We start from the raw sequence: 25,748 nt of genomic DNA, 5'->3' as shown, positions 1-25,748 counted from the left end.
AGAGGGTGTATTACATGATGGCATTTGTTTTCCCAAGCCACTGTTATGTGTGACAGAGCTCTGCTTCCATGGGGATGGCTGAACACCTGCATGCCCATGGGAAACAGGGAATTAATTCCTTGCTTGGCTTTGACTGTGTGTGCTGCTTTTGCTTTCTTTTCAACAGTCTTTATCTCACCACAAGAGTTTTCTCACTTTTATCCTTCCTATTCTCCCCTCATCCCACTGCCGTGCAGTGAGAAAACAGCTATGTGGGGCTTAGCTGTCAGCTGGGGTTAAATCATAATTCTATTAATTTATATGTACAAACAGCAACAGACTGAGCAAAATTTTGATCTTACTGTAGTGAGGTGCAATCAGAAAAAAAGCTGAAGGTTTAAATACAATTTATCAATATATAAGTACGAAAAAGCTTGAGAATTTCAAAACCTCTAAATACAATCATGAAAACAAGCTTGTTAAGACACATCAAACCTGATCAAAATTAAATAATCTTCCATGGAAAGGAGAACTAAAATGCACTAAACAATCAAAATTACACAGAAAATACATTTTATTAATTAATATTCTTTTGTGGGTTGATTTTTTTTTGTAAAGTGTGTAGGGTTTTCTTCTTATTATGCTATTTTCAATGAAAGCCAAAATGCTATTTATAGATTTTTTTTCTATTTCTTCTTTGAAAGAAGAAATAGAAAAAAACCAGTAATAATACTATATTACTGGTAGTGTTATAAATAATTTTCAAATAGCAATAGGTGAAAGGGCTTTTCCATAACTGCAAAAATCTTGTTTGCACAGTCCTGAACATTCAGGTTTTGCTTTGCAGGTTTTTGAATGCCTTTGTCCCATATAAATACTAGTTATAATACTTAACAGATGCTCTCATCAGCTCTTAGGCAAAGACTACATGCTACACGTGCTCTATGCTTAAGCTCTGGAACCTATTTAATGCTAAATTATTTGTTTACTTTGAATATAATTTGCACAAAGTTAAATAAGTAGTTTTTACATAGTGAAAATAGGTTTAATAATTAAAGATAAAATCCTACATTTAGCTTTGCTAATTTTTTATAATAATATTTTTAAGTGTCCTTTTTTTGTGCTTTTTTTTTCCCCCCCATTCATTTGTAGGCATTTAAATGCAGTAACTTTTCAGTAACAGTTATGGCTTAAGTACTAGGCTTGTGTAAGCCTTCCGTTCTCACCAGTAAATGAAATAGTCATATACTTTTAACCACTCAGGCAGGGATTCTCTATGACACATTCTTAGACAGAAGAAATTTATTTCAGATACTCTGCAAACTAGTTGAAAACCAAAGAAACAAGCAAGTTACAGATTCTATAGGTAGGAAATTGGGTAACAGGCTGCACTTTAGAGGGTGGTGTTTAATGTTTTTTACTCAAGACTGGCAGTCTGTCAGAAAGGGTCTACGCTGAGAATTGAAACGATCCTCACCACATCTGCTGATATCCTAAAGCTGAGTGGTGAGGTGAACACCTCACTTAGACAATGGCTGGAAGGGAAAGACATCTTACAGAAAGACCTAGATGGGCTGAAAGAACTGTATGAAGTATAGAAAAGACAAGAGTAAAGCTCTGCACCTGAAGCAACATAACCAAAGATCAAATTACAGGCTGGGATCTGTGTGGCAGTGAAGCAGAACAGAAAGAGAAATAGGAGTCCTGGTAGACAAGTTGAACATTTCTTGAGTGCTGCAGCTAAACAGACAAAGCAGTTCCTGGGCTGCACCTGCAAGGTTTTTACTAGCAGAGCTAGAAATGTGATCATCCCACTCTCCTCAGCTCTAATCAGGCTGCACCTGGGGTGTTGTGGCTAGTTTTGGTCCCCGCAATTCAAGGTTGAATTGAACCTGACTGAGCAGTCAGAGTCTCTGTTCATAAGGAGCCACATGGGAAGGGCAAGGGGCAATGGGTAAAAGTTGCACTGGGAAAGGTTTCATGTCTGTAGAAGAAATAAATTGTTCTACAGTGGGAACAATCACTCACTGGAACAACTTCTCTGATCACATGGTGTTGAACCCATCATTGGAAGTTTTCAAGATGTGAATGGACATGGTACTATATAACCTCATCTAGGTTCCTGTCCACACAGAAAATGGAACTAGATCATCTTTTCAGGTTCATTCCGACCTGGAGTGTTCTACAATACTATGAAAAAAAACCAAACAAATAAATAAACAAATGAAACTTCAACTGTTCCAGAATTTATTTTGCTCCAAGAATTTTAGAGGCTAAAATGATTTATATGAAACCTTAGCAAGGCTCTTTTTTTTGCTGCTGCATTTTCTTACATTAAAGAGTAGCACAAAGGTTCTTTGAGGCAAGGAAAGGAGTTTTGAAGAAACAGGTTTTTCTGCTGCCACATAGTCACTAAAGCTGTTAAGCTACTTAGGATGGGATGGAAATTGAAATTTTATTGAAGCTGATGTATTTTACAGACATAACAGTTTCAACAAGAATTGTAAACAGGATGATTTCTTAGGAAAACTGTCAATACCCAAGTATTTCTCAAGTGAGTACAAAACAAGAATCCAAAGGCAACAGACCAAAAGAAATTGAATTTAAAAGGCAATATTTCTAGCCTGAAAATGGATATTTTTACAAAACAGATCCTCAAATGCATTTAATGTTTTTCTTGTTGTTCTAACGTAAAAATATGTATTTTAAAACATAATTTTGTGAAATTACCTCAAGACTGAACACTTGGTCTCTCAAGAGCTCTAATACTTTATTGAAACTGTCAACTTAGCAGAGAATATATAATATAAGACAAGAATTACCTGTTTTTAACATAGCTGGGACTTCCACTCTTATGAGGCTGTGTCATAGCCTGAGATTTATTTTGGAAAGGGAGTTGAGGGAGACTATTTCTGCCTTGGCTTCTGCTTAAAATTAACCTGTTAATATGTCCTCCTACATAAAATAAACATTTTACAAATAAAAATTGCCGGTTTTGGTCTTACTAATAAGAGACGTTATCTCATGTTATCTAAACCAAGGAATATGAGTCTTCAGCTCACAACTTCTGTCCAAGTACTTCCACACCTAACAGACTAGGAGATTTCAAAGGGGGACAACTGCAAATCTAATATATGATATCAACTTTCAATTATTTCATTCAATGTGCCTAGAAACCTGTAAGGACTTTTTTTTTTTATTACAGAAAACTGACATTTATTCTTTATGTTGACTCAGGGACAGTACTATCGTTAATTTTCTGTGCCTTTATGGATCTGCCCTGCATGGCCTGCTGCCTGTTCTAGCTTTTGCAGAGTGGAAATTTGACACATCATCCAGGTTACCAAGGAATCATAACTTTACCAGCTTCAAAGGTAAAGCTTAGGAAAGTGGAAAGATGGAGTTCCTTTGGCAGCATGCCCACAGACTCAGCACCAATTTTTGGGAGATTGGAAGGGCCAGTTATTTCCCATACTGCAGAGAGCAGAAGCAAAGGAATTTCTTCAACTGAGCATTTAAGCAGATCCAATTTAATACAGAAGTACAAGTTAGTATAAAAATGTCGTGGTTTTAAACCAATAACTAAGAAAATTACTTATTTCTTGCTGTGAGATATGGATTAGAACAAGAGCAAAACAGGCATACAACTTAAAAGGGAAAAAAAAGAAAGTTTATTGACAAACCACAATAATAAGAACACCAGAATAAACTTCCAGAAAAACCTTTCCATCCCCTATCCACTCACTATTCCCTTGTTCACATGATAACAGACAAAAACTTTGGAACTTTGATGGTTAAAACAGTCCCAATTCTTGCTACAGTCTTTTCACCAGTCTTTGTAGAGAAACAGAAGTTTCTTCTTGTTAATTTATGGAGTTTCTCGCAAGAAAACTACTTTTGTTATAGTTTTCCATTGCCCTAATGTTAGCTGCCCAGAGCTGCTGTTATTAGAGTTCACTCCTCCCATTTTCACATCACTCTGAAGTGTGTATGGGCCATGAGTCTAGAGAGAGCATTTTTAAGGATAAGTTATTCAAAGGCAAAAAAGTCTTCTTCATCTGTTTCTGTGAGCTTCACTAGAAAACAGTTTTCTCATTGCCTCTCAAGGCTTCAAATCTCCCAGCACTTCACTATACCATAATTACTCTACTTTTTACTCAAATTTACACTTTGAACACTTTATTCCTCTCTAGATACTGTATCATGAATTAAAGGAGTTCTTTTCAGGACTTCATTGTCCATCTCCATAGTTGTAACAGAAAGATATTTCAGCTTAATTAAAGCATCTTCTTAATTCTCTACCTTTCCTGAAGCTTCTTTTCTTTCCTGTCAGTGGTAGTTTATAAAGTCTCTTTTCATGTTGATCACTCTCTTTTTCTCTCTCTGGATAAAAAGATTAATCTGCAAGTCTCATCTGAGTAATGAAAGAGTTAAAATCTTGCCCAGGCTTTTGTAGATGGTTTGGGGATCTCTGCTGAACAGGAGCTGGAGCCGTCTGTGATGGAAAGTTCCTCATGGCTGCTCTGGAGCGTGTAGTCTCTGCTCCAACCCGCTGCAAGTCCAGGGCCTCTCTCTTTCTTCACTGGGCAGTTTCTAGTGAATGTAGTTACAGCAAAACCTGCAGCCAAGCCAGAGATTGGCTCGGCCAGGCCCGGGGAAAACCTTCCCCAGGCCCCCCCATCTCCCGGCCGGGAGACGGGGCAGGCCCGGCCCCATCCCCGCCCGGCCGCATGGCCTGGGCAGGGACGGGAGGCCTGGAGCTCCGCCACCCTCCACAGCCAGGAAACAAAAAGAGCCCAGAGAGCTCTGCTTTTACACTTTAAGGTAGGGTTCACAAGTTGATCTTACTTTTCAATGGCCTAAACTGCTGTCAATTCTCAGCAATGACCGATAATTGGTCAGGAGAAAAGACTCCAAGCACTTCCCAGCAACTCCAACTCCCTTAAAGGTAAAGTAACTCCATGACAACAGATTAGGTATCAGGTGAAAAAATTAAAATAGAAATCAAGGAAACACAAGGCTTTTGCCCCCTTCTCCTTAGAAGGGAAAAATAGAGATGGGGGAAAAAGGGCAATTGCTAACCTTTCTTAAATGTACCTGAATAATATCAAGAGGTTAAAGAAGAAAAGGAGACTATATATATTTCTGGATTCAAAATCTATATGAAGGATAGCACATTGAAATTTGAAAGTTGAAATTAAATGATCACTATTTTGTAATTTCATAATAATCTAAATACAAAGATTTTGTACAACATAAAACACTAGGTAGGCAAGTCTAATTCACAGAAAGTACAGAAAATGAGGAAAGAGACACTTTCTCTAAGTTTCCCTTTCTCCCTCAAAGTCAATCACTTAAAAACTATATACCCAGTGGTTCACCAAAAGGTCATGAAAAAAAGTGGTACCAGATTAGTTTGATGTACTATTGATCTTTCTTCCTAAAGATTTTTTTTCTGGTCCAGACACCACAGGTGAATTTTTTTTATTCATTTATTTTTCACTTCTTGCCATAAGAAATGTACTATGGATCCAAATATACCTGCTTTGATCATACAATTTGTGCAATCCAGGCAGTTAGAGTCATCACTCTGAAGGCAAAATATTATGTCTTAACTGATACCTAGGAAATAAGCATTCTTGGAAAAAATACAAGACTTTTGAAGCTTTGAATTTCAGCTAAGGCTTTGTATAGTCAAATAAAGCAATTAAACTTCAGTGAAGGGTTGTAAAATCAAATGATGATACCGTGAGTTTTAGTGATATAATTTGCAGGTGACATGAACAATATGTTCTGCACAGTTGGTAGCCTGGATAGACCAAATGGAAGAAAAGAGAAGTTAATGCTTTTAAGATAAAAATAAAATCACTGAAAATAACTATAAATAGAATTGTACTAGGCTGGAAAGTAAAGGATAAACACCAGTTATTCAGATAACTATGATCTTCATGGCAAGATAGTTACATCCATCACAGTCTTAGGGCAAAAGGCTTTTCTGTTAAAAAGCTTACTTGATATTTTCCATGATAAAACTAATTTTAGTTCTGTATCTATTTTCCATATGTTTATGATTCAGAATCATCAAAATTTATCCATTTGATATCCATCTCAGGTCAACTATCCTCAAGCATTTTTCAAAAAGAGGGCCAGTGAGAGAGTTTCAGCAATATTCTGATAATATTCCTGTAATGAAAGTCTCTACATAATGTTAAATTGTGTGATTAGGTATAGTACTTGCTGTGCAAAAATAATATAATTTTTACTCTTGTTCATTGCAGGATCATATGTTGCTCAGGGAGCAGCCTGGGCAGTTGTTCTATTGCCTATTATTTATATGATGAAAAATTCCCTTGACTTGAAAAAGAGACTTGCATCATTGACTTCAATGGGATTTGACAAAAATGATACACCAGAATGTTGCATATTCAAATGGGTCAGAGATAGAGCAATCTGTTTTGCTCTCAGCTGTGCAGTTACCACATTATTGTTACACAGACTAGAATTCATTTGCTTCCAAACAAAACATGTCCATATGAGCCAAAATTGCATCCTTCTCTTAAAAACAAACAAGGGCCTCTACCTTGGATTTTTTTTTAAGATCATGTAATAATTAGTAAATGATAAATCTGAGTAGTTTTGACATCAAGAAGAAATTTGATAGCTCCAAACCAGATGAAGATATAATCAACTGAAAACAGCTGACACTGGACATTATTTTGACCAAATCAAATAGACATATTGTATATGTAATTATTTTATATAATAATTTTATGTGAATATACGTATTTACATAAATCCAAAATATTTTGTGCTGAAGTCATGTGCTAATTAGGAAAGCACAGACACAAACACATATTATTTTAATATAATCTTATTGGAAGGAGATGAAAATAAACCTGTTGAGTTTCATTTCTATATTCCTGCAGTTAAACAAAGATAGAAAGATGGAGTAAATTATTTTACCTCACAGTAAAACACATGTACAATATTGTACATGCACAATAAAATGCAGTTCATTTCAGCTTTGTGACAAAACATAGGTCAGCAAAAATCACAGCTTGTTATAGATGTCAAGTGATGCCAGCACCGTACAACACTGTACAAGACAAGCATGAAAGGACTTCCTAAACAACATGTTGGCAGACTTACTGCTTTGTCTTCTTGAAATTTAAGAAAAGGAGGAAAAGTAACGAAAAAACCCTGAGGTTCATTTTCTTTTTTTTAAAAAGCACTATCTAATTAGAACAAAGACAAATTTAGAGCATTTTCAATGCCCAACATTTAGGTGTTACCTACTGCAGATTTCTGACAAGGAACAGGCATTACAAAATGGAAAGTAATAAAAATTTTCAAAGAAAGAAGGAAAAAGAATGAAAGTAAGAAACAGAAAAGAAAATAATGAGTTCATTAATGCTTTAAAAAGGCACACTGAAAAATAACTTCTCTACATAAAAATTTTCTGAGCTCACTTTATTTCAGACATGAATAGCAAGTCCAGAGAAAACATTAGATGGAGGGAATCTTCCTCAATAGACCACAAAAGCAACTGAACTTTTAATTCTGCCCCATCATTGCTGAACAACAACAGTACCCAGTTGACAAAGAATTCCTACAAAAACCTACTCGATTCTGTATGATCTCTTGGAATGAAGTCACAAAAGCAGACTACATGCAGTATATCTTAACCATTCACTTGTCAGCTGACCCACTGTGTCACAGTAGGGAATAGCATTTTCTGCAACAATAAGTAAAACCATCTTTACATCTTTTCTAATTGAAGCCACTTTGGCCTTCTATCACATTTTTTTTTCTTTTTAATTTAAGAACCCAGTGATGTTACCTAATTTGTTTCATTTATTACTCTCATTTATTTCCTTAAAACAGAACACCTGAATACTCACTCATGTGCTTATTTTAGCTTCCCCATTCTCTTTCCATCATTTACCATGTCCTTATGATGTTCACCTCCTATATTTCCCCTTCTTTTACTCTTTCTCCTCATTCTTTGCAGTTATATGTTTTTTTCTTTAAGCAGTATATTTAAGAAGTGATAATTACGTATCAAAAAGTGCTACCTTCTATGAATTATGTTGCTATCAGAACATTAACAATCCTCCTCGCTCTGCAGTTAATGCTGAAACTTAAAAACAGATTTTAGAAGTCTCAAATAGCAAAATAAGTGAATATATTTTTAGAAACACCTGATGTTAAAGGAATAAAACCAGTAAAAAGTTTAAACGTGACTGATTCTTTTAAACTTCAGAAGATAACAGATAATGCATGATTAAACTGCATCAAGAAAGTCACTCAATTTTATTATTATCTATTTCCCTCAAAGGAAAAGTTTGAAGTCATGTACTGATTGAAATTCATAAAGACCATAAGACTTTCAAACTATGAAACATTGTGCAGCCTGATACAATGATTAGTTCTAAAAGAAGCCAGCAACAGATACAGAAAAAGATGACAATCTCTCTCTTTGTTACATTAATGATAAATTCTCCACAAGAGTTGGACAGAGAAATTGGAAAATAAACACATGTAAAATTATAAGGTCCCTGTTTCTACACAATATCAAATTTTTAGAAATTTTAAGTTTCCTTATTCTCAACCAATATTTTTTAATAATTTACCTTTGTCATTGACTGTTAGATGGGTGTCATGTCTCAACTACAGAAACAAGATTGGTTTCATATATTCAACAAGAAAAAGGCTTTTATCTACCTTTTCTTATATCTACCTATGATAAATATATCCATACATATGTTGTTATATACATCACTGAATGCATATGCACCTGCAGAGGGAGAGAGAGCATTCCATGACTGCAGCAAGTTTCCTGAAGCAGGAGTTTACATAAAGACTAACATAAAAAGCTGTCAACCCGACTTTCAAGCAAGCTGCATGTTTCTAAGTTGAAGGACTCCTCAGAAATCACATCATCACACACATGATCTGATAGCAATGTTTGGCCTGAAAAGAAAATAATAGCAATAGTAGTGTTGATAATAATGTCAGTAATGATGATGATGATTATAGTAATAATAGTGATTTATACCCTGACATGGTCATTATGAGTTTATGTATATTCAGGTTTCAGATTTTTAGTGTAAACACTGGCATAGCCATTTTAAAAATACTGCTTCACAAGAAGAAAGCATGAGTGAAAACAGATGAACACTGGTGCATTACACATAAAAAACCAGCAGCTATCATAACATATTCTGTGTAGAAGAAAAACATGACTGAATTGATTGGCTGCACATGTAGAACACACCCATATCTGGCCTCTTTGGAAAGTAGTTATCTTTAAAGGCATAATGGGAGAAAATTAAAGTGTATTTTAAGTGTCATGGGAAAAACCTAATACCAAAAAAAAAATTTAAAAAAAAAGAATAAAAAAAAAAAATAATAATATGCTGAAAGCTTGGTTATCACTGAATCCACTGTTTATCGAGAGAAATTTTATATTTCTATTAAATATTTTCTGCATGTTTCTGAATCTTTTTTTATCACTAAATAAGCCAGTAGTGATTATATAAAAATACTCTAATCTAGATTCAGAAATTAATTAAAATTCAGCATTGCAATATCTAACTGTAATGCTCAATGTCACAGGATATCAGAACACCTATTAACATTTTGCATCCCTGCAGAATGAGACGGAACACAGCCGAGTAACACACTCATAAAAGGTATTCTATAGACAAAGGAAGACCAGGAAATATCAAAGATGGGAGTTAAGCTTTATAGGAACTGGTGAAGTAATTTTGGAACAAAAGAAGCCACTGTCTCTATGGAGATTTACTGCCATCATCTCTGAATTAGTCCTAAAAGTCGTATCAGCCTTCTGTCACACAATTCCCCTTATGTGATCAATGTGAATGTATCTTCTAAAAAAGCAGGAATATTAAAGAAAAAGTTCATCAGCATTATTCTCAAATTCCAGCAGTTGGTAAAAAAGAGTATAAAAAAGGCACTTCTCGGGTAACCAAAGCTTTCAAGGTTAAATGTTAGATATCTTAAAACACACCAAGAAACAGATTAAAAAAATGTGCTGCATTCATAGGCAGTGACAGTTTTGTGTTTGTACTGACAACAGAAGGTAACAATGACAGATTCTTTGCACATATGAAGATTGGGAGCTTTATTTTTTTCCCATGACCCAGTTACCAGCAATAGCGTCATAATGTGTTTGGCCTTTTGATCGAGTGCTTCAACCCTGAGACACTGCAAACATAGAAATCCCAGTATGAGTGGTCAAACTATATTGTAATTATTCCAGAGTTGTGTTTTTTTTAAGAAATCTTACCTTTTTTTCTCCCTGCTCTTTGTTACGTGATTATACTACTTCTGTGTAATTAAATAAATGCTCTTTACCAGGTGGTCCCTTGAGACACCCAACATATAATTTAGTAAATGTTACACCTTATCACTTTTAAGTCAAAACATAGGAAATATACTAACAATAAAATTAATTTTAAAAGATAACAAAATAGAAACCTTGATGTCAATGAATGCTCTAGTTACCATGGAAACAGTGGAACACCAGCTTTGAAAACAGGGTTTCTTTTTTCCTTGGTTTTTTTTTTTTTTTTTTTTTTTTTCAATTATTTGTCAGGCCACAAGACCTGAAATCTCTGTTTGACTTCCCTAGCCATCTCTTCTGAAATCCACATGAGGGAAGAGCATTTAAAACACTTGCTTGGAACAGCACCACTTGCCTTCACACTAACTTCCCAGCCTCCAATTTAACCTGTTTGTGGACAAACATTTACAGGTCATACAGGTGGTTTAACACCAGATGGAAATTATACTCCAAAAAAGCCACCCCCCTTCTCCCACCCTTTCTGGTAGGAGAGGGACAAAGGCAGAGATTATGGGTCAAGATAACAATTTACTGAAAGCAAAAAGCAGTGGAATGAGATATGCACAGTAACAACAGGAATATTAATAACAAAAGTATACAAAAAGAAAGAAGGTGCTTTACACACAAAAAGGTGTTCAACACCTTGACTTAGCTCTGAGCATCCACCGGCACAAAGACAAGATACTGGGGAGGGACTCCTGTGGCTAGTGTTTCCTGCTCCTAAAGCAGAGAAAAACAATAATGGGCACATTCCCAAAAGCAAGGTCATCTGAGACATGCTGTGACGCTGCTCTGCTCGCCTCAGTTCTGTGCTGGTGCCACCAGCAATGCTTTGGGCTTCTCCAGAGTGCTGGGGGTCAGTCCAGTGTGGTGCTGTCGTTTTGCTACCTCTTCACTGTGCTCCTTTTGGCTCAACTGGATTAGGGCTCCCCCCTTGGCTCTTCCCACACTGGCTCCATCCTTCAGCACCATGTTGATGTTGTGTTTCAGCACTTTTCTTCAGCACCATGTCTCGTAGCTGCATCTCAGACAAACGGGAGGGGATGGAGGGTGGGAGCAGGTGACAGAGTCCACAGTGCATTTTGCAATAGCCTTCCTACAATTTATTGATTGGCACAGCCAAAAAGAACCTTTGTCTGTCCTCTTGACACCTTCCCCTCAGATATGTAATAGACATTGATGAAGTCCCCTCTCAGCAATCTCTCCTCAAGGCTGAACAGACCTTGCTCCCTCAGTTTTTCCTTGTAAACTAGATGTTCCAATCCCTTAGTCATCTTTGTTGTCCTCCCCTGGATCTGCTCCAGGATCTCCACATCCCTCTGGTACTGAGAAGCCCAGAACTGGACACAGCACTGCAAATATGGCCTCACCAGGGCTGAATACAGAGGCAAGATCTCCTCCCTCACCCTGCTGACAATGCTTTTCCTAACACACCCCAGAACACCATCAAGGATACAACCACCTAGGATTGTTCCTTCCCAGCTGCAGGACCCAAATTTGACTCTGTTGAGTTTCAGACAGTTCTTCTTTGCCCATCTCTCCAGCCTGTCCTGGTCCTTCTAAAGGGTTGCACAGCCCTCTGGAGCATCACCGACTTCTCCCAGCATTGTGTCATCAACAAACTTGCTGAGGAGGCATCTGTCCCTTCATCCAAATCACTGATGAATAACTTAAATAATTCAAGGCTCAGTATTGAACCTCGGGGGACATCAGTGACAGGCCTCCAGCTAGATATGTTGCTAGGCTTCAGTGATGGCTGCTGATTCTACTCTTGCTGAAATCCATGACAGTTATCATCAAATTAATGGTTATAATATATATCAAATTTCATAAATTTCAGATAAAACAGAACATTATTCATTTTTGACATGCAGTACTTTGGATCTATGTGACAATCACTGACTTTCCTCAGTGAGTAGATCAGATCAATCTCAGCGATGTTGCTCTGGAACATAATTAACATTATACAAACAAATGGCAACATATGAGTTCAATTAGACTAACGTATAATGTGGGTTAATATTCTCAACATTTTTATGTATAAAAGGTGTAAACTTCCTTTGGTACCAGGCAGCACTACAAATTCCACAGTACTCAGAAAGAGCACTTCAGCTTTTTCCAGCTATGCTTGTGGATTTTGACTACAGATGGAAAAAATTCAGCTAACAGAGATTTATAAAGAAATATGAAGCCCTTTAAGTTAACAGTATAAAGAACAACATAAAAGTAATTTTCTACATTATCAAAGAAAACACAAACTGTTCTTCCATAATGCCAGGGAGGGACATAAACAATATTCACCATAGCAAAACCACATGAAAAATTATAACTAGAAATCAATATAGTCTACAAATTTATTCATATTCTCTGATCTCTATTAAGCAATCCACTTTAACGATAAAAACAACCTTACATACTTTATACAACTTTCAGTTCTACACAAGTGTTTACACAGGACTGCTTTTTCTACCCAGCTGGCAACATTGCCCAGGTCCTTTTTCAGAGTAATTCAGCACAGTTAGGGCAAATTACCTCGCTTTCAACTTATGAGTAGCTGCTATCTGCAATCACCCTTTGCTGACCACAAATACATGAAGACTTTTTGTCCTATAGTGGTCTGCCTGTAAATTCACTTTCTGTATCTATAATAATAAAAAAAAAAAACCCTGATCTGTGTTGGGATGTGTATATTTTCTTAACAAACTACTTGAAAAGAGTAGATAAATATTAGCAACATTCATACATGTATTCTCTCATCACATCAAATTGTTTCCATAGGAGTTTATATATATTATATATATATATATTTATATCATTTTTATATTTATATCATTTTCCTCAGTTCTGTGTATGACTCAGATGGAGTTTAGGGATTCATTATTATGGAAAAGCATTATTATTTGTTTTATTATGTTTATTTACTTAGATGAGAACCTACAAGAAAGGAAAAATAAGTTTTTTTAGGGCTTCTGATGAGCCACTCTCAGAAAATATGTATATCAAAAACCAAACAAAACAAAACCAAACCCCCAATCTTCTGCCTTTGAAGATTTCATTTTTTTCTTCCAGTCTAGAAAATTAAAAATTTGCGTTAGTTTTGTCATGAAGATTAAAGCCTTGGATGTTACAAGAATAAATATTTTCTAGCAGGAAAAAAATCTTCTTCCACAAAAAGTGAAGAGAAATTCATTATGGTTTGTTTTCATAACTTTGTCTGGGATGACAAAAACTTATGTTTTCCTATGTAAGACTATGCTTTGAATAAAATAAACATGCATATCGATGGTAATATTTGAGCACTGAAAACATGATATAATAGGAAAGTTCAGTAGAGAATTATTGTGTAGAAATTTGAAAGCACAGTTGAGAGCAGAAGGAAATATAACAAATGTCCTTTCGAACAAACTTTCTAATTCAATAGAAATGCATCTCTATGTGAGAGTAATGAATTATACTAAGAGCTTACATATATATTGACACAGTTGATTTTCATAGAAACCTTGCTTCAAACACAGTGTGCTATGTCAAAAAAATAGCATCAAAACATCCACATTGAGAAAAAGAATCAAAATGAGTGACCTGATGGATAAAAAATAGTGTGAAAAATAAATGAAAAAATACAAAAAGGACCAGGCCCTACATTTTCAACAGTTATGTATTGAAAAGAAGGAGCTACTAGAGAACTCTTGCAGAGGGAAGGTATTTTAAATCTACCTACACGTAATTCCATTGTATTTTAGTTGGTTGTCAAAGACAGTTCTTCAGTGCAGTGTTTCTGAATTTGCTATTGGAAGTTATTTCCTCAAGATTTTGTGGTGAACCTACCCACATACCAATGTAATTTGCAGCCCCCTCTTGGGAGAAAGATCTAGATGCATATCTTGGTATTGTAAATTTCGAGTTGTCAAAAGAATTCCACCAATAGAAGTGAAATGAAATGATTACTTACCTTTCTTCAACATCCTATTGATTCAAAACCAGTTGCATGCACCTTGTCAAGCACAGTCATGCCTTGTTCCAAAAAGCCTTTTTTAGGAGTGACAGCATATCTTTCAATAATTAATAAGCAGCCTGAACTCAGACTGCTTCCTAAAATACTTGATGAAAAATATGATCCACTAGTATGGACACAGGGAGAAGGTCAAATAAAATAGATGGCTTTAACTTCCTCCTTGCATAGATGCAGTGTGTATGTTTGTGCTACTTAATCAAACGAGTTCAATCATGTCCTTACACTAATACCAACTAACTCTGCAGAAAACCAGCACAGCACAAATCATGCTACTAAACTCTGCTCTCATTTAAAGTGGAGAAGATGCATCAAAACCACTTCTTCAAAATAATACCACACTAAAGCCAAGCAAAAATCGTAAATGTGTTGATTAGTGACCAGCACTGGACAAAACTATTCCAAACATTACTAATTTATCAACAAACATGACACAGCTTATCTTCCCAGGATCATTCCCTGGTACTACTTCGCTTTTCTGTGCTAAGGCGGTACTGCATTGAGAAATTCAGCAACTAGACCTATTACTGTTAACAAATGCTTTATTTCTAGTAGGAATTCATCCAAGGATAATGCTCAGTAAAACTAGCAGAACACCTATACAGGTGAAAGGTTTAACATGTGAGGTGGAAATAGAACTCTGCAGTTGGCAGGAAGCTTTAATGCATTGTTACAGCAAGAAAACACTTAGAACAGACGAATAAGAGGAAGAAAGCTCTAAGCAAGACATTTAAGATGCAGTGTATCTATGTTCCTGAGGTTACTGATACAATAAAACAAAATGCAACAGAATTGATAACACATTAACACAAATAATATATACACTTTACCTCTTCTTGGTTAATTCATATTTAATGGTGGCAAAATTAATCACTAAGAGTCCACTTATGGAAGGTCCAAGTAAATTGGGGAATCAGCATTGAAATTACTCCAACATAAAGTTTTGGAAGATATTAGAAAAATAAAGTGAAGAACTTCTCCTTCTCTGAGCATAGTTTGTATTATATGAAAGACTTAATTTCCATCTAAGTTCTGTGTACAGATCTGATATTTAATAATAGCTCTAATCAAAGAGGGGAAAAAAACCCAAAAAACAAGAAATAAAAAAAAAATACAGATTTATTGAATCTTGCAAAAAAAATATATAGTTAAAATATATGTATAAAATATGCCAGAATATAATGAAATTGTAAAATAATATTTACTAAGAACATCTATTTTTTTTTTTCTTGAATCCTGATTCCTGAACAGATGAATCTGTTGCTCTCTTTGCTAGCATGTCTGTGTTTCTATATCATTTTTTATGGCACAGCCATGTAATTGCAGAACATCTTGTCCCATTTCAGTCAAAATTGAACAATTAAAGTGATGACCAAAAATTTCTTTAAATATTTTTAAGACATATTAATATTGAATTTTACTCTAAATGAGACAATTGATTATAAATGGAAGCTACATGTTTAAGGTGTAAATGTCTTCATCTGGTGTGACAAATCCTGCCACAACCTTCAAGGAGCCAGCCAGAGGAAATATACTTTATCCCTGGTATCTTTGAGGGAATGAAACTAAAAATGCTTTCATGTCTTGGATTCTCTGAGTGATTTATACTGTTTACGAATGCTATTTCAAACAATGCATATTAAAATACCCTAAACTAAAACTGATGTGTGGATAGGTTGCACTTCCACCCCTCTTAAATGCCAGTAAAAAAATCTGTACAATTAAGTACCTTGAAGTCCACAACTGGAATAGAGGCATTTCTTCTTAGTATGTAATACAGGAACACAGATAAAAACTTCTCACTTAAGCTAAGGAAAAATAATTCTGAAAATCAGTAACAACTCTTTTGTTATTTGCTTTTTGGAAAAAATCATCCCACAACAGAGTATAGCATCAGCTGTGTGCCTCTTGGTGTTCTGGTGTACCTCCACTTTCTGTAACAAATGGCAAGCTTGATCTCATCTGCAAGTTGTTAAATGGTGCCTGTCAGCTATTCCATAATACATGAGTGGCATATCACTCTCGATTTCCCTTGACAATGCTTACCTTGTGCAGACAGATGAAAGGCTTGGATGCTGATAAACTCACCTTCATCCATACTGATAACACAGAAAGCTTGCATATCTATGGACTTTTAATGCTTAACTCTGAAACTACTGGTGTACTTGGTGTAAAACTTTTTAAGACATTTAAAATATAATCCAATGAGGTAGAAGGAAATAACACAGTACCTTTCATAAAAAAATTATCATAGGTGCAGTTCAAATCTCCTGGAAGCAGTACTAGTTCACATGTCCTGGAACAATTAGTTTTCAACAGGCAACTGCTTAACAAATACCAAATCACAAAACCTTTTTTTTTAGAGCTTTAAGGAGAAGATAAAAACCCACGACATAACTATGAGGTAGTAATTCCAGTTCTGCAAGATGATTCTTTAAAATTAGGAAAATCTGAAAAAAAAATTAAAAATAAAATCAGTACTGCATCAGTGGGATGCAAGTAAAATCCAAGTCTTACTAGGAGGTCTTGTTTAGCCTTTAGTACTTTTTTTTTTTGCTTTGTTTTCATGTAACATTCTCTACAGCTGGAGGAAACCTGTGGAATAAATGTGAATCTGCATAAGTTCGATCGTATTTGTGTGATAGGTTTTAATGTTCCTATATAAAATCGGTTGGTGCAATGACTTTCTGTTGTCCAAGTAACTAAACCTCACCTACTGCTACAGACTTACAATAAGGTAGTGATTCCTAAAATTAGTGGAGAACAATTCTATCTTACCTGCTTACCTAAGTCTTTCAAAATTTGAAGTCTATAGCCTGACAGTCCAACATTTCTTCTTATACAGGAAATGCCTATCTTAGTCTGTTCTATGTATCTAAACTGAATATGTAACTTAATCTTCAGTCTTTCTAAATACTGTCCCTGTAAAACTTTTCAAATATTATCTCTGCTATAGGTGTTACTTTTCTTTCTGAACATAAGACAATTAAAGGTATTACATTTATTAAAAAATGTATGTTTTGTTTTCTCAAAACACTGACTAACATAAGTTAATTGAATGCTCTGCATTCTTGGCATTGCCTTCCCATAGATCATTTCAAGCCCTGAGCCTGTGAGATTTTAAATATGTATCATCATGAGCAAAATTTGGCTCATGCATCCACAAGCTTGATCCACCATACAGGAACACTCACTTCTTTTATTTATGCAAATCAATATCATAACTATAGGCAATTCTGCACCATACATACTTCTCAGTTTTGTGTACAATTTATTCTGGCAGAAATTATAAGGGAAGGAGATTCTTAGTTAAATTTGAAAGGTAACTTGGGATAGCTCAACTGAATTTGAAAGGGAATTTCAATTCTAGTGGCATCTAGTTAATTCCAATTTTGACCCCTCTGCCAGTAAAGTCACAACGTTTAAAAATACAAGACATTTCAGAGTACACCAAGGTTTATACACCATGTGTTTATACCAAAAGTTTATAGACTAAGAGTCAACATTAAATATTAGATGTAGAAACATAGTTCCTGAAATTTTTGGAAAGGAGGAATTCTGATCTCGTGGTGAGGACTGTAGTTATGTCCCTCAGTTTGCAGATAATTTTAATTCTTGAAATGAAAACATAAGTAAATTGATAAATCAAAGTTTCACTATTTTTTCTTTTAAAGGTATATGAAAATATTTCTAGTAACAAATGTGAATGTTCCATCCCAAGTGTAGTTTGAAAATTGGTTTTGTGATGAATAATCCTTGGCAGTATATATCAGAATTGTATTCAGCAAATAAGAAGACAAAATTATTCAGTAGGAGGTTGTCTTTAGATTTTGTAAGAGAACAGTTTCTAATACTGTAATAAATAAAGAAGAGGTGTATGACCTTACCATAGATCTAGACTTTTGCCCTCTCAGCATTTTAAAAAGGAGATAATTGGGATGCTTTAAGGCACCAAATTTGATAACCCATCATGAAAATACCAAGTGCTACTTTGCTCAGATATGTGGTCCATAACAAGATTGCTTATTGCAGGATGACAGTTGTCAGATGACTTTCATGAAAAAACATACTAATTTATTTCAGTAGACAAGGGTAGATCACTAATTTATAAATAAAAATCTAAATAAAATATGCATAAAACTGAGAAAAATCCAGTCTGTTTATTTTGTTACTCTAAAAAAATGAGACCATTTCAAGGACAGTCTTCTTAGATGCAAAACTCTCAGAAGTTGTTTAGGTGACATTAATCATGAACAAGATAAACTCATAAGCTCATTATATAGTCCTGGGCTCTTCACAAGGGTGTTGCCTTTCTGTCCCATGTCTCTGAAAGTCAGTCTGATCTATATTATAGCAAAATTTCCAGCTACATGCCTAATTTTAACTCAAGAACAACTGTAGCAGTACAGTTCTTTTCAGACAGCTTATGGTCTCTAAATAAATACTTTCTCATTTTCTTTACATTTTAAAATGCAGTTGGAACCCTCTCCAAATTCTTCAGTATTCCCCATGGTTTTGTTAGCTGGTAGAGAAACTGTTCATTACTGAGGACACCAGATTAGCAGCTCTGTCAGTTTTATTGTTACTTTAGTTAACACCATATCTTGCAGTGTATCACTTTGCAATTTCCTTTGATTTCTCATTCAAGGGTCAGGGTGTTTTAGTTTTAGTAACATATAATCTTACAGTAATAATAGTACCCAGCTTTGAAGTATACTGATTTAGACAAAATTTATAAAACACTTTACTCTGCTGACATTTTTGCAGCCACCTGCCCAGTCTTAGTTTCAGGGCACAGTAAATTTGTAACTCATACTCACTAAGGGTGCCAATTTACAGTGTTTCAGCTACTCCACAGTAATTATGACATGCCTCTGCAAATAGGAAAAATTAGAGGTTTATTGTTTGCTTTCACTGAAAGAATAAGCAAGCTCTTTTTTTTTACAATGGTTTAAAAGTATGTGTCTGTATGAGTCTTTGTACTATATAGCAATTTGTTGAAATCTGTGTTGCTTTCATGTCTGAAAAATGTACCCACAGCAATTTGCATATTTTTAGAAGGGCCGAGAGGGAGAGAGTCAGAATTTTAACTTTCATGAATTTAGAATTATAGAATATAATAGGTAATTATATATAGCAGACACCTCAGGTCTGTGACTTTAATTCAGTCAAGGTTTAATATTTCTCTTTTTTTATAGAGCAGAACACCTCTATAGGGATGCAGTGACATCAAAGGTACTTGTGGAATAACAACAGCTGGAAAACCAGGCCACTATATGTAAGAGTGCACAATTTGACAAGTGCTTGACAAGAAGCATCAGACAAAAAGGAACAGACTCTAAAGCTGTCTTTCAAACCTGAATTTTCTAATTTCTTTACCATTTATTTTAGACATACGTAGACATGTTTAGGAGATCACTACTCTCAAGACATTAGTTTTAAATATCAGATTTTTTTTTTTTTAATAGGAAAGTATGTTTTGTCAGAAAATTATCAGTGATCCTAACAGTCAGATTGAAGACTGAAGAAATCTATGCTGATGTGTGAAAGAATCATTTACTGTTCTGGGATACAAAACATATATAAAAATAGGAAAGGGAGAGAGAGGCTCAGGTGTTGAGTATCACATGCCCTGTGAAGCAAAAATAATTACCCCATTGTTTTCAGCCTTAAATGCAATGTGTTTTACATACAAAAGAAAGAGCAATAGGTATTCTAGGTTCCAGTCTGTAGAAAGAAGTATAACAGTCTTGACAATATTTTGATTTTTGTATGATTAGACTATGTTCAAATGAAAATCTAGTACTCTTTATTAAATGTATTTCATGAGTAATCATTCATGTATGATTATATACAGCCTTCTTTTATGTTCAGAGCTATGTATTTTTGTTGCTATTAATATTGTTTGGCAAAATCTGCATTGTAATCCTGATTGACTGTGTCTTCCAATGGAGTAAACCATTAGTTTTACAATAAGAGAAAACAAAGTGAAGGGAATGAAAAGAAAGGAACAGATGCAGTATAATAGATTATTTTTACATTTATCTTCAACTATACATTTTGGTTATCTGGAGAAGGATTTAATAATTTTATTAGGTATTCTGAAATTAATCTTAGTTTGGGTCACAAACAATGACTTAGTGATTCAATTATGAATTCAGTTAGTGTTATAATCTGCTCTCACTATTTTGATCCTTTCTGGATTCTTCAGATTAAGAAACAATAGGAAAAAAATCATTTACCTTCATTCAAACACTGCATTTAACAGTATATTTTAAACAAAATATACCATGTTATCCTAAGTAAGTCATTACTTTTTTGACAGAGTCCACAGTTTTCTTACTTTTCAGCAATAAGTAGTTAGCAATAATCCACTACAGCAAAAATCAAGTAGTAAAATAATCAAGTAGTAAAATCCCAGACTCCACCTAACTTGAATATAAAAATCTATGTTAACTGATCTTCATTGATTATGAGTTAATATACCATGGAGGTTATCAAAAATAACATCTAGTTATTCCACTAGACTGCTAGGAAAAAAACCCCTCTTATTCTATGTTTATTTAGAGCTGTCTTTTTCTGTTAAAAGAAAAAAAGGGAAAAAAAAATCAAAATGCTGTTGGCATTCAAGTTTTATCTCTGTTCCAAGAATTATATGTAGTATCCTACAATAAGATAACAATCATAAAGAAGCTTGGATACATCTCTTATATGAAACTCCTACTCCATAAATCTAAACCCTAATTCCATTGTTGTCATGCTATTTAAACAGCAGGGAAATATAGATAAGAGAATGAATTGGAGCTAGGCTACCAGCTTCTGCAGGAAGTCTGTTCTACTCTTAAATCCTTTCATTATGTTCTGCCTTCATTGAAAGTTACACCTTGTTGGGACACAGAACCTCATGGCACATGACCTTTGAATTTCACAATGTCTCAGAAAAAAATGTTATTTGATTGAAGATGAAACTATTCATGTTCATTTAGACTTCTAAGAAAAAACAAGACATATCTAGGAAAAAAAACAAAGAAAACATTTTAAAACTTTTATTTATCGTTTCTACAGATTATGTGCCGCCTAAATTGATAATGAAAAATGAGATAGTTATTTTGTTTTCCCTTGCCTATATCTGACAAACTTGTAGGTACTCTGGACTCTTCAAGGCCTTCTTCCTCTTAGTCTTTTAATTGTAGGACCCCAACACTGATACCAATAGTGGTCACCAAGAGCTCTACTAGGGCATAGGAAAAAAGGAAAACAAGAGTCAGGGTCTATATTTTAAGATGATACACCAGGGAAAGGCTGTTATTTGTATGTCACATTGTATAAAAATATTGCTGACAAGGTAGACTAGTATTCCAATCAATCAATGAAAGTCAAAGGCAGGACATTTAAAACTGAAAAAAATAATATAATTTTACTTGACACATAATTGACTAATGTAATTCATTGCCACATGATAATACTGGCATCTAGAGGAGTATTGTTACATATAGGAACTCTATAAAGAAGGTAAGAAAGCTAATAATTATGTAGTAGAGGATAAAATATTTTTAGATTAATATAAACCCGTAAGCTCTAGGTTAAATTAACCACAAGCTGACAGAAGAGACAAATAATTTTTTCCTTTGGACAAGTCATTCTTTGTGTTTCAGAATTTTCTGCATCTCTCTCTGATTATTCTGGTTGGGCTACTGGGTGATCTGGGGAATGGGTTATGGCAATTCTGAGGCATTCTACACCCTTGATCTTCAAAAACAATTTACTTTAGTTGCCCATTACTATGTTATTCTTGAAGTGTAAAATTAATTATGATTTGATGTGATCTATGTGTCCAGGAAATCTCATCACAACAACATATTGGAAATTAACCATAAAAATATACACTGTAAAATTAATATTTCTCTCATTACAATGTGCCTATTTCATATATTAACATCAAGAAATTGGGGGGAAAATGAAAAGGAAAAATTATAAAGAGATTGTCTTTGTTAGAGGATGGTAACAGAGAAGAAACTTGAAGCTCCTATATAGGACTTGGCAGCTATAAAAAAATACTCCACACTGAACAGAACTTTCTAAGTTGTCAAGATAGGTCTTGACAAATCTGTATTTTACCAACAGTTTACTGCACACAAGGATCACCAAGCATTACAGAACATATAGTTATCTTTCTGTATGTGCACATACTGCAGACAATGATGGTTCAAGGAGACTGAAATCCTGGGAGCATATGCTTCATGTCACGCTTGGAAATACCAACCACTAGGATATCCCTTAACTATTGTTTTTCAAGCTGCATAATTTTGTGGTTGAGGTAGCAACAAAATGCTAATGTTTAACTTTTTAATTAGACTATAGAGATAAATACAATCTGTTGTGCTACAGAAAAATCTGGATTTTTTGCTGTTAAATGAAATTACATGTTATTCTCTGTTTAGTGTCACCTATTAATCACAAGATAGAGAAAACAAATTCTTTAAACATGGAAAAGGAAAGCCAGGATTAACATTCTCTAATCAGGAGTTTTGTTATATTCTCTTCTTGCCCCTTCACCTTCTACTGTCATTATTAATGGGCTACAGAAAAAAAACTACATTTTGATCTCTCAGAAGCAGGGTAGCCTGCTTGTTCAAGCACAACACTTCCACCTTTTCAATTTGGCAATCTATCTACTGAGTAAGACCCTAATTAAATTTGATTATATCTGCTCAATGCTTAGGACATGATTTACATCACAGGTGGAACACATCTAACAGTTTGTCTTAGTTTGCCTCTTTTGATCAGGAAAGGCTCAGAGCTGAGATTTCATAAAGAGAGAATTACAGCTTTTTTCTTCATGAGGAGGCCCTTTATGTTCAGGAACGGGTTCTGTTTCATCTTAGGACAAGTTTTCTTCAACCTGTTAATAAACAATCTGGTCACAGCAGTCAGAAGTGTGTTAGGTTTAACAATGATACTAAACTGGGAGTAGCTGTTGGCTCCCTTAAAGGTGGAAAGGCCCTGCAAGAGATACCTTGACCAACCAGAGGGCTGGGCAACCACCAGCCAGCAAGGGCCACCAGAAGTTCAGCAAGGGAAATGAATGCTGGATTCTGCACCTGTGATGGGGCAACCCTGGATGTATGGACAGACTGGAGAACGGGACACTGGAAAGCAGTGCTGGGGAGAGGGACCTGGCAGTCCTGGTAGATGGCAAATTGAAAATGAGCCAGCAGTGCCCTGGCAGCCAGGAGAGCCAGCTCTGCCCTGGGGGCATCAGGCCCAGCATGGACAGCCAGGCAAGGGAGGGGATTGTCCTGCTCTGCTCTGAACTGAGGGCTGCTGAGGGCACCTTTGGGCACCACAATAAAAGAGAGATGTTAAAGTATTAGAGAGCATCTGAATGAGGGTAATGAAGACTGTGAAAAGGCTGGAGAGGAAGCCATATGAGGAGAGGCTGAGGTCATTTGGCTTGGTCCGTCTGAAGACTTGAGGGAAGATAGAGCAGTCCACAATTTTCCCATGGTGGGAAGAGGAGGGACAGACACTGACATCTGTGGCAGCTAGAGACAGGACCCGAGGGTATGGCCCTGAAGTTTTGTCAGACGAGATTTAGGTTGTATTTTAGAAAAAGGTTGTTCACCCAAAGGGTGGTTGGGCATTGGAGCAGGCTCCCCAGGGAAGTAATCATAGCACAAAGCTGTGTTGCAGAGTTCAAGAAAATTACAAACAGAAAAGATAATTTTTACTTCCCAAAAGTAAATGGGATCTTTATACTGTAGGTTGCTGCAAATATCAAGAGGTTGGTATATGACAAACTTCACAGCCACAGGTTTGTATGTATTCTGTGATCAGGTGAGAATGGAATTGTTAAGAGGTGAGATAACAGTTCTGTATCTGTAACATATTCATCTTGAAAGTACAGTCATACTCTATGTTGTTATGGTTTTTTTCTACTAGTGTACATATATATATATATATATATACACATAAAGCATGGCTGTCACAAGTAAGGGAGATGAATATTTTGAGTTGGTGTGTGTCGCATGTAGCTGACCTATATAAGGTGATGCATAGTATATGTGTTGTTTAATTGGCAGGCAATTTTGAAGATATGAGTTTAAGAAGATATGAGTTTAAGGGCTCCCCAGACCCAGGAATATGGTCTCAAAAAAGAGGTAAGTGTTGTGCACAGTGTGATTTCCTTCCATGAACTTTCTCCTCTGCAAGAAACAAGCATAAAGTCACTTTCCGATGTGGTGATATAGAGGACTTCGACCCTACTTCTGAGACTGGCAGCACTTCTTACATTCATATGGATGGTCAGAAGAGTGTAAAAAGAGAAGGGCTACCTGTATTCCTATCCCTCATTGTCTTCTCTGGACTATAGCTTCTAAAGAGACTGTGTTTCAGTACTTTAGACAGGGAACAACCCCAAAAGGTAAAAGGGAGAAAGATGAAGCCTTATTTCCCCTCAAGTAATTAACTCCAATTTCCAGTGGAAGAATGAGTGCAATTGCTTCATTTTCAGTTAAATTGTTTTGCTGTCTTCCACAAAGGCCATGTAGGTCCTCAGTGAGACTGTTTAGGTGACACAGATACTCGTATATCTTATTGTAAATTACACAAATTAGACCATGATCTTTATGGAAAAGTGCCAAAATCCAAAATACAGCATATAACCCTTTGAAAGTTGTTCCTTCCTTGTATCTGACATACAGAAAAAATAATCTGAAAAGAAAGACTAAATAGAGATAACATTGTTTTCAAAAGCTTTAACTTATTTACCAACATACCTAATGCATGGGTGGGAAAAAAAAGGAAAACAACAAACACATTTGTTTCATCTACTCATTTTCACTTCATTCTATTCCTTTTGGGGAAAAGCCCTGAACCAATATTTTAAACTTGTGAATTCTTCAGCATCGTATCAATAATGCTTTTTATATTAATTAACCTGTAAGAGCACAAACACATATTGGCAGTTATCTTGTTTTCATTTCTTGATAAGTGTAGGAATTTAATGATCTCACAATGGATGTTAGAACAAGTAAACACATTTATCACTTTTGAAAAATCCAAACATACCCAAAAGAATATCAACAGAATAAAACTCAGCTGTGACTATGCTTCATGTTTTCTAGGCAAAGAAAATTTTTAATCTTCAGGGTTTGAAATTAAAGAGACTATCAAATTACTTTTATTTTATTTATCTTTTTATTTCTGTAAGCATCCATGAGTGCTACTCAAAATGCTACTGAGAAAGTTTTAGAAGAGTGAAGGTACAAATTTAAATATAGGAATTTTCTGTCAACGTGCTTTAAAATTTCTCCTTTAAAGGCTTGAATAATATATACACATTTTATTTATGAAAGCATACAATATAAAAGGAACCATTCAATAGATGAC

The 25,748-nt window shown here is 35.2% G+C and overlaps 1 long non-coding RNA gene across 1 annotated transcript in view; it reads left to right on the top strand.

Moving 5' to 3' along the window:
* The first annotated feature begins 4,562 nt into the window (after nt 1–4,562).
* The window catches only part of LOC111926085 (uncharacterized), a 32,989-nt gene continuing 11,803 nt past the window's right edge, over nt 4,563–25,748 (top strand). The window contains exons 1-2 of the long non-coding RNA XR_002862666.2: nt 4,563–4,803; nt 24,440–24,517. This is a non-coding gene — a long non-coding RNA (uncharacterized LOC111926085). The remainder of the gene's footprint in view (nt 4,804–24,439; nt 24,518–25,748) is intronic.

This window comes from Cyanistes caeruleus, chromosome 2 (genome assembly GCF_971803275.1).
Source record: "Cyanistes caeruleus chromosome 2, bCyaCae1.hap1.1, whole genome shotgun sequence".
Taxonomy (NCBI): domain Eukaryota; kingdom Metazoa; phylum Chordata; class Aves; order Passeriformes; family Paridae; genus Cyanistes; species Cyanistes caeruleus.
The sequence above is the reverse complement of the archived record's forward strand: the minus strand, read 5'-3'. Positions and strand labels throughout refer to the sequence as shown.